This window comes from Falco punctatus (genome assembly GCF_963210335.1).
Source record: "Falco punctatus genome assembly, chromosome: 4".
Taxonomy (NCBI): domain Eukaryota; kingdom Metazoa; phylum Chordata; class Aves; order Falconiformes; family Falconidae; genus Falco; species Falco punctatus.
This window is the reverse complement of record NC_137583.1, coordinates 57,658,875-57,672,469: the sequence shown is the minus strand read 5'-3', so window position 1 is coordinate 57,672,469 and position 13,595 is coordinate 57,658,875. Positions and strand designations below refer to the sequence as shown.

General features: G+C 43.2%; 1 long non-coding RNA gene across 1 annotated transcript in view; it reads left to right on the top strand.

The window, feature by feature from the left end:
- Positions 1-13,595, top strand: part of LOC308063659 — a 54,500-nt gene that overhangs the window by 18,092 nt on the left and 22,813 nt on the right. The window contains exon 2 of the long non-coding RNA XR_013928033.1: positions 29-13,595. This exon is cut by the window's right edge and continues 22,813 nt beyond it. This is a non-coding gene — a long non-coding RNA (uncharacterized lncRNA). The remainder of the gene's footprint in view (positions 1-28) is intronic.

The window sequence follows — 13,595 nt, the reverse complement described above, 5'->3', positions numbered from 1 at the left end:
TGTCAACAGTGCCTGGAAAAATATCCAGGTATGACATCCCAAGTTGGTACTGTCTGGTGTGTACAGTGACTCACGCTGGGATCTTTGCTAATCCAGAAAACTGAATCCTCCAGCCAAATGCTCTTGTGGGGCATTGAGTCTCAAAGTCCAGCAGAACTAGTTGGGTCGTAGCATCTGTGAAAGCCCGGCAGACAGAAGGATCCCATGGTGAAGGAGCATGATTGCAGTTCAAATCCTGGCCCCAGACTGCACTTTTGGGCCTGGTCATATAGTTGATCTAGTTCTCATTTGTATGTGAAAGAGAGGTATTAGTGGGACCGTTTAGCTGGGAGCTGTGGGTGGAAGGGTCCCTAGTAAGTCAGAAGCCTCTGGATCCCAAGTATGGAGTTAATTAAGCTTCCTATAGCTTCAGTCACTTCATTAGTTATGGCATGTGATATGCCATGAGGAGTACTCCACAGCATGGACTATAAAATTCTGCTTTGTTTCACATGACTTCTTTGTAGGCACTAAAGCTGTACCTGCCCCAGGACACAGCTGGGCACACGGCTCAGGGAGGGGTTGGGACGGGGAAAGGCTTCCATGCCATGGTAGTTTATTGGAGCTTCTTGGGATCACCAGGGCTGTCAAGTGCACACCATTACAGTCTTTGTTTTTTCTTCCATGTCCTGTATACATGAAAATAACTATCTTCGTTCAGTACTTCAGCGATTCCAGTTGTTCCTACACTAAACAAACATACCTTTCAACCCACCATTTCTAAAAGCAGAGCATGTGAAACATGACAGGTGCCATCAGACATTCAGTGGGAGTTGAGAGTTTTGTCCCATGTTGGTCTTTCAAGTGTTTTTCTTGCTTTACCAGAAACAATCATTTCTGGCTCCCTGGGCTGAAGATGATCAAGATTATGAAGTTCAAAGATGCTTTTCTGCTTGGGCATCTAAATGGAAATGAGTCCATCAGCTGGGACTCCTCAGGAGACCATCAGAAAGATTAGTGTTTGAACTAAGCCTGTTGCTGTAGAGGTTAAAAGGGGCCTTGTGGAGAGGCATTAGCCCTGTCTTAGATGGGCAAGATAGTCTTTATTCTAAATATCCTGCTGATCACTGATGTGGTGTGTTTGATTTGCTTTATGTGAGGGCTCAAATATTATTCCAGTTGCCCTTGTGGTACTTGTGACCATGCAGTAGCAGGGCACTGTGCCATCTTGCCGTTTAGGATGTATTTGCTCCTTTCTCTCTGCAAGTCCCGTTTACCTGCTTTACTTGTACCTTTGACCAGAACAGCATGGCCTGATGTGTGCAGGGCAATTTAATAACTGCACCACCTCTGGGATCCTTCCGGTATCCAAGGGCATGTTAGTGAGCCCCATCTCTCAGCAGGACTATTTAGCACTCTCATGATGGTCCAGGCATGGCTTCTGGCTCTGAGGTGGCTCATTCAGTACCTGCCAGAGGATTTTTGATATATCTTCTTATGCATGTTGAAGGCAGGACCTTAAAAACTTTTTGCCTAAAAAAGGCATTGGGATATAACTCCATGATTTTCATAGGCCAGGAGTTCAGAGTATAGGGGACTATTTGGAGGCTCTTCATGAAAATTATAATAGAGTTTTGTTTTTCACTGAAAGGAGAGCTCACATATAGATTAGATTTGTACTCAAAGTCAAGTGCAAGGGATGCTGCCTTCCATGTAAACATATCACCAGATTTTTCTCCAGCTATAATACACAGCAAGGACTTGTGTGTGGCAATGCTTCCTCTCTCCAATTGCTTTAATTTCTGTGCCTCAGATGCACCTAGATTCCTCTCACGTTCCCATTTGGGTGATAAGTAATGCAGCACAAATTATAGGAATGGACATTGGGTGCATCAACAACAGTAAAAGCTAACAGCATTGCATGGGGACCAATAAAGCTGAGACAGGAACTGCTGGGCTTTTCTCTTCTTCATTGGCAGTTAAATGTGATTTCTATTATCTCACTGTTTGCTTTAATGTTATATGGAACCTGTCAAAGCCCCATAGTCTACTGCTTACTGTTCTACTACAAAGAAAAGACTCCATAAATTATAGTACCTTGTGCCACTGAAAGGTGTGTAAAACTATTCCATCTAATTCATGGTCCCCTTTATCATAAGAGATAGTGGAAATGCAGAAGATTAGCAAGGTCAGATGAGTTTGGGATATCAGGCCAAATCTGTAAATCTTCTGAGCTTACTGTATTCTCACCATTATCCCTAGACCTGCCACAACCTGTATCCACCTCTCATGTGCTCCACCTCCAGTTCATCTTTTCCCATAAAGTCCCCTGTTCTGGGAGCCTGCTGGCCAAAGTTACCAAAACTGCAGTAAGCCAATGAGTGCCAGAAAGGATGTGGTTTATGTGAACCTCTGTGCTCAGGCTATTTCCTCATGTGCGTGTGTACACAATGATGGGAGGCAGGTATCTTGAAGAATGATTGAGAAGGTCATTACCTGTACAAAGTATCTTAACTAATTAATTCAGGTACAGTCCCATGCTAACCTCAGTGTTCTTCTTCTGGAGCTCTTTCTTGAACATCTGCGTAATGGTATATAGGACCATGCCTTACATGGTATATAGGACCTGACATATACCTTAAGGCATTTCAAGGTGGCAGAAACTTTAGGTGTCTTTGCTCTACCTGCTTTGTTATTAACCTTTGCCCAGTAGCATCACTTACTAACCAGGCTGGACTATCAGTCTTTTGTCTCTACTGTTCTCAGCACAACTCAGCTTCTGCCCAGTTGAGTTTTACCCAGCAGCATTGACGTGGAGGGTGGCTTTGATAACACAGTTGAGTCCTCTCTGGGGACCTTAAGCTTCATTTCTGGAGCTGTGCTAGTGGTGGCTGTAAAAGAGCCAGGACAGAACATGAGTGTATAAGGTATGTGTGATATAGGAAGGAAACTTAAGCTCTTTGGTAAGGGTCCAGATCTTAAATATGATCAGATTTCTTCAGCTGGCCAGTTGTAGATAGATTGAAATATCAGTGGTATAACAAAAATCTCCCAGGACACATTGCTTGTACTGTGCCAAAATCCTCATCACTCTAGTGTTATCAATAAAAGGTCATAACATTACTACTTAATATTTATGTTTTGTGTTATATACTGCACAAATAAGTGAAGTTGCATCTATTGCTCCAGGGAATTTGTAAGATGTGCAAGGCAAAGCAAAAATTGCTAGCTTGGAAAGGAGAACCTCCATGGCAAACCAAGACATTTTCCCATCTCTGGGCTCTCTCCTCAGCTCTCTACACCAGCAAAACAACCTTCAGAAATTTTGGAGTATCTTTTATGGGAATAAAATTTACTTCATGGGAATTTGTGTGAGCAATGGGAAGGAGCCAGCAGGTCAGCTCTGCTTCTGGACCAAAACAGAAGGATCCTAGAAGATAAGATATAATAAAGACCACTGAAAGAAAATACCAAAAAGGTGAGGGGAAAAAATACCTTATGACTACTCCAAAATGAGTCATTTTTCTAGCCTACTCCTGCCTTGAGTATTACTCTCCTGCCATTATAGTCTCACCTGAGCCAAGAGCTGATCCCTTAGGTCTTTTCATGAAGATCACCAATGTCCCACAGACTCTGGTTGTGGCTAAATCTACGTGTAGCTGGGATAACCAGGATCTCTTGATCCTCCCAGCTAGGAAGGAGGCAGCAACTTGTACCTAGGACCCAGCTGTGGGAGGTGAAGGGGAAAATGTTGGGTCAGACCTTACTGGAACCAGACTGAGGTCTGCACAGTCCTCCTTAGTTACCACCTTTTTGTGGGGGGAAAGGACATGGAGTGCCTGGCTTCAGAGCTGGAAAAAAAGGTAAGTTTTGAGCTGGCACCAATGTGCAAGGAGGGAGAGGCAGAGCTTCAAGTTCCCAGCCGCCTGTGCGCTCCGTGGCGAACTGGAGTAGCAGGGCTGGGGATTAAAGGGAATCCATTCCCTGTGCTCACGGCAGGAAAGGATAGCAGACTTGTCTTCCTCTCAGGAGTTTCTTTTCAGACAGGCTCTTAAATAAGAGAGGATAGTGATTAAATTCCTTCCCTGGGAGCTTGCCTCTCTGGGACAAATGAAAAAAGGAAAGGAAACATGTAAACAAATATTAAGCAGACAGACCAGCCTCCCAGATTTAATCAGGCCCTGGGCTGTTGCTTGGTATGCTTTTTGGAGGAGATGTGCGTGCCTCTGTTTGCATTAGCCTTTCTGTATTCTCCCTCCTCCTTTACCTCTGTACCCATTCTCGTTTCTCCTTGTGCCTGAGCTGTAGAGAGAACTGAAAATTTTGAAGTTGGGATGGAACTTTGGCTGCTAAGAGTTCCTCTCCAAACAGATTTGGAGATGTTTGATTATTCAGAACAGCTTTAGAGTCCATGCAGAGGCTGGGTGGTGAGGTCAGAGTTTGCTCCTGTAAAGGACACAAACATGATAGTTGCCAGGAGGCACTTTAGCACCCAAAGCCCACGGGAGCGGGCGATGCTGCATCTTTTAAACATTTCAGATGCATCCTGCTACACTGAGCTGCACCTCACAAGTATGTTCTCTTGCATTATGTCAGGAGCTGACATGACATGAGGTAATTGGATTTGATATGACATAATCCAGCCATAATGCAACATGTGATAGATGAAAGGGCTTTCCCTGCGGCAAGCAGAAGCCAGCTGGTACCGTACAACACCTGTGAAAAAAAGGTTTTTAATCGTCTCTTTCTGCCTGGCTGGGGTGGGAAGTTGTTCGGTCTATACACATCCCTAACTGAAAACTCCCAATGATTAATTGTTTTTTAAAATACCACAGCATGTTTTATTGGGCTTGAAACAAATGTAAGTTTCCATAAATTCATATCAGCCACCCACACAAAAAAGAAAAACCAAGCTCTGGTGAACATCTACAATACATAAGATATGATCAGTTTGCTTCAAGCTCTTCTGATCTAAAGTACCTTCTGCTCATTCTTGGTATGTGTGTGTCTTTAACTTTCATTTTGCTGCTAAGGAGAACACTGGTGGGCTGATACCCATTTAGGTCTGATCTTGAGCAGAGCCTCTTGTGGTGCTTCCTGCTGTTCTGCCAACACTAATGACCATGATGTGGTCAGAATTAGCTGTGCTTGGGAATGTCACAACTGAACTCCCCATTTGATTTCCTTTTCCTTGGGGACATCCCAGACTGTGATGTCCTCTGAATGGAAAGGGAAAGGCATGAAGAGAAGATTGTTTGTGGCTTAGGAAAGTGTTTTTGTATCTTCATTTCTGAATGAAGATATCTTGTGAAAAGAGCTGGAGGGGTTTGGAGGAAGACTTGCTTTAGATAAATTAAAAGGGATCTGATCCTAAAGGGACCTGTCCACAGTCTGCTTTGATTCAGGTTACTGTCATTCAGCCATTTTACAGGCTTCCCTTTCAACATTACGTTCTGGAATGCTGTCACCTCTTTGTTCACTACAAATGTTTCAGAAAGGTTTAAAAAAAAGTAGTAAATCCTGACAAATATAGGGATGAGAAGGAGAGGGCATAATTTTCAATGTACGTGTCCTAATTCCTCTTGGCTTTGATGTATAGCTTGTGTCTCAAGCATAGACGGTCTTGCACATGTGGCACTCGCACTTTCATGACCACACTCCTTAATTTTTGAGGTGCAGCATGTGAAGTTTCATGTTCCATCACTTGGCTGTCAGAGATGAAATGCTCCTTTTCATCTCATTTCAACCCCAACCCTACCCCCAGTATATTTGTCCTGGAGAAAACCAAACAAAAATTGCAGATGATGACACAGGTGCTTACTGCTGCCCAAGGCTCTGGTTCGCTTAGGGGGAGCAGGACATTCCCTCTAGTGCCACCACTAGTACCAGGACCCTTATAGTCCCATGGACTTTCCTGGCCTCTTTGCTGGCCCTGAACGAACCAGGCTGAGTTTTGTTGAACTTTTTGAGTCCTTTTGTAAGCAGAAGCAGCTTGACTACAAAAATGAGGCACGTGTCTTCTTATGATGGTCTCTAAATAAAAAGGTGATTTTGTATTCCTGTCAAAGGCTCTGTGCAGTTTCCTCTTGCTGGTGTTTCCAATTGCTCCTGTCAAATGTTGCCATCCCAGTGGATGCTCTCGTGAGCAAAGGCAAACCGCGTTTCGGTGCTGGCCTTGAATGTCCTTCAATTGGGGTTGAAAGAGATGCTGAATGTTGTTCTAAGCTGTTTCTTTTGTGATGCCTTTAGTATAAATCTCTGCCCCCTTTCTTAAAAGCCAACTCAGCCACATGAACTAGGTTTTATTTTATGAGGCTCATTATTTTTATATTGATGTTCATTTTCTGAAAATAGTGTGAAAGCTAAATGCATACAGCCCCCTCGACGTTTTAACAAAATCATATTTCAGTTGCAGTATTGATTGTCTATCTATAAAGCAATATATGGCCAGGAGTTAATGTTAACAGTGCACTATGTTAACTGAAGTAATGTAGTGAAAAACAAAAATGAGAGTTGGGCTGGCTTTACTTTTTGCTGCAGTGTGACACCTCCAGCTGAGCTTTATTGCTTCTCCTGAGTGTTAGGTAATCACAGAGATGACCTATAGCTGTTCCCCTTAATGGATGATAAGCAAAATCAGCCAGAGTTCATGCTTGCTAGTATGGGGGTGGCACATAAACAATCCTCCTTTCATTGTGTTTACACACAGGTTTTTTTTCTGTCCTTTGAGCAAGAAGCAGTCGGGGGCAGGTTCAATGTTAAAATGATGCCTACACTTGGTTACTTCTATACACTCCTGCAGTCTAGAAACTGTTCTTGCTTTGCTGCAAATGGGTAGAATTTTTAGATGAACTATATTTATTCTATCATTTTCTCCCAGGAAATGAGGCTTTAAGGCTAAAACCAGGCAATTGTTTAGGCTGCAAAGCCTTTCCTTTATGGTTTCTGCAGATATGCAAAATGAGTAGGAGGACCCTGATCTACGTTATTTCTGTTTATTGCAGGGTGGATCAGCTCCTGTTTTCAGAAGTCAGCACCACCCCAGCAGATCCATAATCAGACAGATTTTCTAGGTGCATTATGTTTGCGTTTTTTTCCCTGGAAAGGGATGAGAATTTTGTTTCTGTATATTTACATATGGGGACATTGAGAAGTAGAGGAGTGTAGTGATCTGGCCAAAATTGCATAGTTCCACCAAATATGGGAGCAAAGCTAAAAACTCTCTGACATAAAAAGACTGTGAAGGGACCCCAACCAATGATCTAGCCCGTTCCTCAATCACTACGTCCCTTCAATTAACCCAAAAACTTTTCTATCTTGTTTTTAAAATCCTCCAATGGTGATAATTTCAAATATTACCCCTGCACTTGCTGAATAAGAAAGTTTTCCTGTTGCCCAAAATAAAATCCCTTTAATTCAATCTGGCCTGTAATTCCCATATGGTCATGGGAAAAACTTTTTCCCCCTTTGTTTTTGCAGCTGTTTTGTAGGTGTTTGAAGCGGTGCTGCTTTTCCATATTCTATTCTCTGGTCTTCCCTGTTCTTGTTCTACACAAATCAAGTTTCCTGGCTTTCTGGTAATTGTTTGGGTTTTGGGTTTTGGTTTCCTCCCTCCCCCACCCCCCCTTTTTATTTTTTTTTTATTTTATTTGAATCTCCTCTTCTCTCTTTCCTATTAATATAACGTTTTCTGACATACAGTGGCCAAAACATGAAAAAGTTCTCCAGTAAAGCCTTTACCAGCAGCGAACAGAGCAGAAGGCTTTCTTCACACATCTCAAACATGATGGTGCTCTTTGCATTCCTCAGCATGGTGCTTGCTGTTCTCAGCATAACCCTGTTGATTCACATCTCTCTGCCGATCCACCCTAACCCTCCGGTCCTTCTCCGCAGAGCTGCCACCCAGTCTGTTGTTCCTCGCTTGTAGTCATGCAGTTGTTGTTCCTCTCTGATCTTGAGATTTGTTAAGGACAAAAGCTCATTTGCATCCTATCTTTTCAGACCACTTCTACCGTTTGCCAGGATGATTTTGAACTCTAGCCCTGTGTTTTCTGGTGTGCTGGTGGCCCCTCCCTCTGTGGTGGTGTGTGTGAATATGTAAACATAAAGGTTATGCTGTCATCCAAATTGTTAAGGAAAATATTGCATAGTGTGACATCCCAGTCAGAACCTTGAAGAATTTTCCTTGATATATATACCTCCTTCTTGTAAGTGAGCTGCTGATTACTACTATACTAATATTTTTCCCAAGATAGTTTTGCATACTCTAATAGCAGTTTCACCTAGACTGTATTTCTGTCCTGTTATGAAGATATAGGTTGTTGAAGCAGAGGTATGATTTCTACTGTTCTTCTTCCAGTCACCCTGCCAAAGTGCATCAGATTGATTTAGAAATTATTTGATTTAAAAAAAAAATAATCCAAATTGGAGTGTTACTCAGTGTTCCTGGTTATCTGTTAGGTACTTACAAACAACTTCATCTTTTGTGCTCGTATTATTATAGAAATCGGAGTTAAATTGCTTTTCCACTCTTTTTCTCCCTTCTTTCTATGTTGCCCATTTTCCAGTTCCTTGTAATCACCACCACTCTTCAGGAGATCCAGATGAGCCCTGCCACAGGCTCCGAGATGTTTTAGCCCGCTTCCGAAACACCACGGTTTCTGGGCCGTTTTGTCTCTTCTCGGTCCTCCAGCGCTGAGCTGCTGGATGCTCTTCTGCTGTGCAAATCCTTGGGAGATGCGCAGAGCAGATATTCAGAGTCTGTGTCCTAAATAGGGCTGAGTCATCCCACCTAAGGGCTAAAGCACTTCTCAGCAGCCAGGAGACTTTGATCCATCATGTCTCTGGAGAGTTATCTGGCAGCCGTGACAAGGGTTGGGGTAGAGGAGTTGACCTCCTCTATTTCAGCTGCTCAAAGGCTTCTGCTCTTTCTGTTTAATTTGAAGATCCCCCAAGCCAAGGAGAAGGTCTTTGACTGTCATCCAGTGCCCTTTTCTGGTAGGAGGAACTTCAGCTTTCAGTTCCTCCTGCTCCAGGGACTGTTTTTGTAATTTAATGTGATATTTTATGCATTTTTTGATATGTAAAGTAGATAATTAAACCCCATTAAATCTCTTCATAGACCCTCATTCAAGTTTAACATAACATTAATTTGGCTGAGCTTAATTTACTTTGTAAACTGAATTAGCAACACTTTAATTCTGAATGAGAGTGTGCATAAAGGAGCCTAATATGGATTAAATAATCCAAATTAATTTAAAGTATGAACAGAAAATGAATTAATTTTCCTGAGTATCCTAGTTTAGGCTCAATACATCAATCATCCTCTGCTGCAACTGCTCATTCCACGCAGGTAAGGATCCATCTCAATTGGTTCTCTCCCTCTTTGCTGCATGGGCCTCTTGTTTCTCCATGCGGGTGATGACCAGATCCTGCTGGAGCACTGATGGTGAGCTGGATTGGCAGCAAGGGAGCAGGGAGAGTTTATCAACAGAAAAGGATGTGAGTGTGCAGAGCACGCAGGCAACATGAGCAGCTCTCAAGCAACAGTTAAATGAAGAAGGGAGTGAGAAACAGCCTCTCCTGACCATAAAAAGGGAAAGGAATAAAAGCTTTTTCTCTGCTTTTAGCTTTGTTTCCCTTTGTTTTAACCACCACTCCTGATTTACATGGAAAAGAAGGGCTGGGCTCATTGCTCCTGAATATAAAGTATTCCTACAGGACTTCATCCATTACTTGTGCTGCGTAAGCACTAGTAATCCCATTGAACGCTCTTTCACTTGTGCCTCGATGCTAATGCCTTGTACGCCAGCTTTCTCATGCATCCCCCTTCATCAGGAGCTCTGGGGAGAAAACTAAAATCAACCACAGATTACTCAGACTTGCCAAGTGTGCTCTGCAGGCCAGCGAGTACATCCTCAGCTCCATGCAATGCAGTACTCCTGTTCACGTTAATGGGGGTTCTGTGCTTACATCCACAGGAGGCTATTCCCAGATGCCTGACATCTTGTTTCATCATTTATGGTACTGAAATGACCTGCAAATTGTTGGGGTCAGAAGCGAATGCCGATACACCAGAATGGTGCCGTGGTTACAGGTAGACTGGAGATCCCCTTTCTCTTATACCATGATGGTGCCTGGCCCAGGGCATCTTTGTTCTCTCACTGTTAATAGGACAACTTCTAGATAGTTTTACGAAGATTTCCCTGTGGAATTGAAATAAGACAAAACTCAACCTCCCAAATGCTTTGACACCCCTGTAGAATAGATTTACGCCAACCCTATGTAAAAAGGAATTAGCCCTATGGCAACAATCAGCAATCATATGTGCCAGGGAAGAAGAGCAGTTGCTGCAAAGGGGATTAATTAGGAGTAATGGGATAAAATTGAGGGGGTGGGGGAGTTTAGTTTGAATATTAGGTCATGCTTTGTACTGTTGCATTTCTCAGCCTGTGGAACAGTCTCTAAGAAGGGAAATCTTGCCATTTTGGGGATTCAAATGTGTACAGAGCTGGAAGGCTCTGAAAGGACTTCACCTGGCTCAGCAGTAGTGGGGTATGATATGAAAAGGATGGGACCATCTGCACGGTGCATCAGGGTGAGCCCTCCAGCATCTGCAAAACCTTGAAAGACAGCATAAGAGGAGGGCTTGGTGGGTCAGCTTTTACATTCCTCCTATAGCCGTAACTGCCCGGTTCCACAGCTGGGATTTACCTGCACCTCAGAGTGCCTGTGCATGGTTTTCATTTTGTCTCACATCTGGAGCATCCTACCTGTCCTGCTGACCAGGGAAACAGACATACAGGGTGGAGACTTGCACGTGGTCCTATAAAGACTGTGTCCCACAAGGCACGCTGCAGAGCAAGCCTGGGCCCAGACTTAGGCAGGGCGATGGTGGAGATAGACCCGGTATGTCTACTTAGACATACACATACATCCATTTATAAATGTGCAATGGTTCATTTTTTAAAGGCATATCCCACTTTGTGTTCCCTTCAACATCTTCACTACAGCTCTAGATGTAGCTCTGAACAATCTGCTAACAGTGGACAAAACTGGTGAAAATAGGGTGGTTCCTTGTAATTTTTTAGTGCTGTTAACCAAACATTTTAAAATCTAATTTTCTTTGCATTCTCCTGAGTTTGTTTCTCTCCCTGACATACTTGATTAGGTCATTAGGCTCATGGGTGTGATCTTTTCAGCCCCAAGATACCCATAAATTTTGGGGCTGCATTGTCATGGTTCTTTGTGCCAGATTGTGCTTTCCTGGCACAGGCCACCCTGATTGCCTTTGCCTTTTGCTGGGTTTCGTTAGTGCTCTACTGATAGTAGCTGGCAAGAAAGTACATCTACTCTGTTCAAAACCTTAAAGATCACAGGGGTCATGATGATAATCAAGCCTGTCCTGCTACTCAGAGATCCTGCCTCTACTTGCAGAAAGTCTATAGAGCAGAGGAACATAATCTTACACTACCAGTTCCCTATAGATCTCTCCTACTTCTCCCAGCCTTCCCTCCCACCCATGGTGACATGTCCACAAGGAATGACAGACTGCTAAACAGTACGCCTTCAGCCAGGTGAAGGTTTACCCGAACTGAAGGAGGTGCCTTCAGAGTGGCAGAGCATTTATTTATAGTTAATGGCATTTTTGACCTTCCTCATCCCCTTATTGCTCTTTTAAGTCTTCTTTAATCTCATTACATAAGGAAGTAAGAGCCTTAGAGGGAGAATTTGTACCCAGGCAGGCCAGCTCAGATAAAGCTCTAAGCACTGTAGGGTGAAAAAAAACTCCAGTATCTGGTTACCGGCTACATGGGAATCAACGGGAGTGAAGATGTGACCTGGCAGCCAAGTGACAAAAGTACTTAAAAGGAGGTTGATTCCCCCCTTTGCTTCCCTTTTAGTTTAACCAGACTTTTCCCAATTCATCTGGGTAAAGACAAGTAGTAGAAACAGTCAGCCACTGACTCCTGAGCTTTTTCCTAAGTGAGGTTTGAGAAGCAGATTCATCCTTGTCTTGGTGAAACACCAAGAGAGGAGGTGATCTCCTGGTTTCTGTTTCTGTAGGGGATTGCTGGAGGCTGGTTTGCCTCGTAGCAAAATTTGCAGCAAGAACATTTGCTTTGTGTTCATAGGAGGAATGGCAGCTCTCTTTTGGCCAGGCTTCTTCCCACTCCCAACTTGCCGTGAAACAGGAGACTGTCCATCCCCACGTAACAGCAGAGGTGGTAGGGATGCACTGGGAACGCATGGGAGAGATGTTTGTGCTGGGCATAGCAGAGACCTGAGTGCTCTGAATAGAGTTTGGGGTTATGTGCTCGCAGCTCAAGGGGAAATCCCCCTCCCGCTGGGTTTGCAGGGTGCAAGCAGCTGGAGGCACAAGTCCCAGCACCTCCATTTAAGCTCTTCTTTCAGAGACAGAAAAGGATCCATAGTCTCAGAGCATTGGGCATATTCCAGATGGGTGCAGTAAATATCCCTCTCCTGCATAACTTCCCAAAGACATGGTTGTTTTTTTTTCTGTCCCTGCAGACTTTCCTGGGGCACTGTTGCCTTTGGTCTTAAATTTAGCCTCTCGGCAGCACTCAAAAAGAGCAGAAGCATTTAATCTCCCGTCCTCCGTCCAGGCTGATGCTCTGCTTTTTATTGTCTACATATATCTGTAATTATTAACTTACATCAACATTTCATTGGCCAATAAATGTTAGTTATGGTATATTGGTAGCTTTATGAAATGTAATTAGTGGTGGAATAGTATGAGATATTCAGGAGCTCCGGCACTGGTAGATGAACCTTTTACCAGCTGTGGGCATTTAATTCACTTTAACAGAAAAGACATAAACAAATAACAATATTGCATCCTTGGACTGGCCTAGTTTCCTCTTGTTTGCCTGCCTGGCTGCTGTGTTTCTACGGTTTCCTTATATGATTTTTAGCTCCCGCAGGCTTGTAGTAAATTGATCATTGTTAGTTCTGAGATTCAAATTTCCCTTTATGCCATCCACAGACCATTTATTACTGCTTATCATATTTCACTGGAACCTAGGAACCTCTGCCAGTTTTAGAGGTCCTTGCTCACCACTCTAAGAAGTGCAGAACAGATAAAATTGGAAAAATACTATTACCAGAACTTTCAAAGATGCATTTTTTTTTTCAGTTTGGCAATCAAAATAAAAAATATATACCATTTGGATTAAACCAAATTATCTTTTCCTTCAGGTTTTCTGGCCAAAATAAATAACCCTAAACGCCATTTTATGTGAATCAAAACATTCCCTTCAACCTGGAGGAATGCATTTTGTTTGGTCTTTTCTCCAGAAAGTAAAAGGCTCAAAGGCCAGCAGCTTTCCAAAGCAGCGGATATTTCAGAAGACTTGCAGAAGATGTTGCAGACCCAGATTCAACTATTGTTTCAGGCTGAGAAAACCAGCATCTGCTCCTGCACCTCCTAGGAGAAGACTTTAGCCACTAAAAGAGAACTTATTCTTGGGTGAGATACACTCAGTATTTCGCTTTGGCTCCATTCCACTCTATGCAATCAAACACTCATGGGATCAGAGGTAGGTTTGGGTCTACCGCTTTCTAAAGCAGGTGTTCTAGTTGCCTACAAGGAAGAT